The sequence below is a fragment of the Vulpes lagopus genome, chromosome X (assembly GCF_018345385.1).
Source record: "Vulpes lagopus strain Blue_001 chromosome X, ASM1834538v1, whole genome shotgun sequence".
NCBI lineage: Eukaryota > Metazoa > Chordata > Mammalia > Carnivora > Canidae > Vulpes > Vulpes lagopus.
The window spans coordinates 73,463,545-73,467,967 of NC_054848.1; positions in this window are offsets into that span (position 1 = coordinate 73,463,545).

Sequence of the window (4,423 nt, forward strand, 5' to 3'; positions counted from 1 at the left end):
ATCATATCTGGCTGTTACCTAATAACTTTCATCTATTTCTCTGATTTCACTGGGTTCTAGTCACTCTTTCTAAAATCTAGTGAAAACTTGGATATTTCTTATTTTAATAATATCCTTTTCAGAGAAGTTAGATATGGAACAATCTTCATTTCCCTTTTATATCATTCTATTCTGGCCTTTGATATCTCATTTGTTCCTTTCATAAAAATAAGATGTTTTATGCCTAAGAGCTTTACCTTACTTCTAAGTAACTATTTTGTTTTCACTCTTCTACTGCTTCTATTTTGATATTAAAATTAAAACATACTTTTCAAATCACTCTAGGAGCTTCTTGATTCCCTAAACATCTCAGACTCTTATGGACAAAATACAGGATAGACTTTTTAAATTGTTTTCTTACATTTGGGGTTTTTAATCATTTCATTAACTTATTTTGCTACCTCAACCCAGGGTGATACATTATTTTTCTAATCAATCCATTAGTTTTCTAATAAAATCCACCACATGTCTATAGGTAAAGCCACAATTTGCACTCTGTAATTTAAAATCATAATAAATATTTTAAAAATTAATAAATCTGGACTCATCTCATAATCATTTGGTGGGAAAAAAATAAAATATGTCTATAGACCAACTATATCAATTCAATTTTTCCCACCAAACACTAAAGATAATTTGTAGGAGTAAATGTGGTACTCTAGCCTTCAGGAGTTTAACACTAACATTTCAAAGTTAGAATAAGACACACTATTGCTCCGAAGCAATATACATTTAATGTACTTTATTACAGACTTAAATAAAAAACACCAAAATTAGAAGCCAGAAATCTTTGTCTAAAAGGATGATATCTAGAAATTCTTTTATTATTTTAACTTTTAATTCAATCTTGATTCAGCTACTTCTGCTTACAAAGGTTGCTGCAACACTCATGTATCTGCTGAGGCCGACGAGGCTCCAAACATATGTTTCAGCCAATGCTTATATACTTCAAATTCAAACAGGTACAACCTTAACTGTAAAGCCCCCATCATTTGACCAAGACCATTGAGAGTATATCAAGACTAAGGCTCACTTGATCCGCTTCTTTACTGACGCCTGTGGCTGATCTCATTTTGCTGCCAACCCCACATGTTGCTGAGCTGCTCAGTTTCCCTTAAGGTAGCACAATTCATTCAATTTTCATTCAATTCAGCCCCTTTTTATAAAAGTATAGCTTGCTTCTGCTTAAAGCCATCTAAACTGTTATGATTCACTATATTAGCTATATATTATTTTATAACAAATTCTCAAAAATTAGTGGCATAAATTAATCACATATTATCTTACAGTTCCTGATTGTCAGAAATGTGGGTATGACTTTACTAGGTCTTCTGGCTCAGGATCTTATACACGCATGCAATCAAAGTGTTAGCTAAAGCTGCGGTCTCATATGAAGGGTCAAATGGAGAAGGATCATCTTCTAAGCTCACTGATATGGTTGATGGCAGCAGTCAGTTTTTCATCAGCTGTTGTAATGAGGGCTTCAGTTTTTCAATGCCTGTTAGATGGAAGCTGTCATAAGTTTTCTTTACATATGGACCTCCCCAACATGGCAGCTTGCTTTACTGAAACATGAAAGACAAAAAGCAATATAAAGAATGCTAGCAAGATGGAAGTTACATAGTTTTGTAACCCAGTCAGGGAAATGTTATCCCACTCCTTTTTTTTTTAATTTTTATTTATTTATGATAGTCACACACACACACACACAGAGAGAGAGAGAGAGAGAGAGACATAGGCAGAGGGAGAAGCAGGCTCCATGCACCGGGAGCCCGACGTGGGATTCAATCCTGGGTCTCCAGGATTGCGCCCTGGGCCAAAGGCAGGCGCTAAACCGCTGCACCACCCAGGGATCCCCCCACTCCTTTTTTTCATATTCTATTTGTTAGAAGCAAGTTGCTAGCTACAGATCAAATTCCAGGTAGAGGAAATACACAAAGGTGTGACTACTAGGAGAAGGGAATCATTGATGGCCATCTTTGAAAGCTTCCTATCACACTTACCATGGTGAAAATTCCACTTACTTGACAGCTGGGTCCCAAAGTGGCCTCTCCAGGTCACATCATTTAAAAGCCAAGTGAACAATTACAAAAACCAACCATATGGAGTCATATGGCCCAATAAAAGCTTACATAAACTGCCAAAATAAAATGTCCAGTACACATGCTAATATCCAAAGAAAAAGCTATGTACCTTAGTCCCAAAAGAGCCTCTAAATATGTTGTTTTGGTCCATAATTCTGTACTCCAAAATTTTCACAAGGGTTTGAGGAAGGCCCATGCCCTATTCCTCTTCCAGTTTCTAAATATGTTAGAAGAAAAATGGTTATAAAGCAGATAGAATTCCAGATAGGTTATTATTGTCATATAGCTGATATTAGAAAATGTGGTTTATGTCTGTGGTCAAGTTGACTTTCTATTATTGAATCTCTGAATTAGACAGGTTGATCTACCTACTCTTGGCACTGTCAGACTACCATATATTTCTTTCACAGAAGCAGCTCTCCTTTACAATTTATAAAGGATCAGAGTAGGGAACCTGTTCTCTGTAGGGACGTTCACTGGTAAGGAAAGAATAGAACAAATAAATGAGGATATACACTCTGTTTATGCAAACTCAACAGTAAGATCTAGTTATTCTCTTCTCTTGTAAAAGAATAAGGGAGGGAACAGTTTCGTTTTCTTCACGAGGCAGGAAACACTTACTGGGATATAGATTTCCCCACCTAACAACAGTGAATAAAAGAAAAAATTAATTTACAATCTAGGCTAAAATTTCCTCCCAATCTGTACTTTTTACTTTCTGTAACATAAGATAATTAATGAGAAATGGTCTTCACCAAAAGAACACTACATTAAAAAAAAAAAAAAAAAAGAACACTACATCACTAGGACATAAAAAAATAGCTTGAAAGTAAAGAAACATATGCTCTATTCTTGCACCTTTTACTTGACCATTCATAAGTTAACTTAGACTTTTTTAAGTTTCAATTTCCTCAATATAAGGGTAAGGATAGACTCATAAGAATATGAATGACATCCACTAGATGAATGATTCTCCATGCGGAAGAGAAAGCACAACTTCCTAGGTAGGGAAGTGACTTGTTTTTCCCATAATATAAAAGATTGCGGGATCCCTGGGTGGCGCAGCGGTTTGGCGCCTGCCTTTGGCCCAGGGCGCGATCCTGGAGACCCGGGATCGAATCCCACGTCGGGCTCCTGGTGCATGGAGCCTGCTTCTCCCTCTGCCTGTGTCTCTACCTCTCTCTCTCTCTCTCTGTGACTATCGTAAAAAAATAAATAATGAATGTTTCTTGCAGCTTTAAAAAAAAAAGAAAAAAAAATATAAAAGATTGCGTGGTCTAAAAATCTCTCCCTGTGGAAATAAAGAGAAAACTAAATTAACCTTGCAGTCAGTTACAAAGAAATAGAAACGAAAGATCTTCCCACAAGAAAAATTCCAGGGCCAGATATCTTCACAGGTAAGTTCTATCAAACATTAAAGAAACATAGAATTATAATATTAGATAAGGTCTTTTAAAATGGAATAAGAGGGAATATTCCACTGCCAATTTTATAATCTAGAAGAATTTTCATATCAAAAAGACGACAGTATGAAAAATCCATTTCACTCATTGCTGTAGATGGAAAAAATTTTAAAAATTAACCAAAAAACCCACAATGTAGTAAAAGATGATATATTATGCCATTAGATTTATTCACAGAATGCAAAGTTGGTTTAATATTATAAAATCTATTAATCAAGATATTCAGACTTCTTAATATGTTCTATTCATTATAAGAATCAAGAAGAAAATAACATGAATATCTTAACACATGAAGAAAATATTGATAAAATTCAACAAGTGCTCATAATTGCAGGATAGGAAAGAAAGAGGACACTCTTAACTGATAAAAATATAACAAGCAAACCTAAAATAAGCTTAATGGTGAAGCATTATTCTATTTACAATCAGGATGGAATCAAGAAGTTTGAATATCAAGAACTTCTATGCAGCATTTTATTGCAAGTTCTAGCCAATGTACTAAATGTAAAACAAAACAAAACAACAACAACAAAAAATCTCAAAGTGTTAAAAATTAGAAACGAAGAAACCAAATTTTCTATTGCTAAAATAATATTGTATTACTTACATAAAAATAGGAAAATCTACAAATTATCAACATTAATAAGATAGTTATTAATTATGCTATGTAAATATGAATACTTATATTTCTATAAACTATTATTGGCTGGAAATGTTATTTTTGAAGATATCATTGCAATAAAAATTAATAAAATAATAACCACAATAATAAGGTACTTTAAAATAAATGTAATAAAATTATATAAAAATTCATACAGAAATTAGCATTTATTAAAG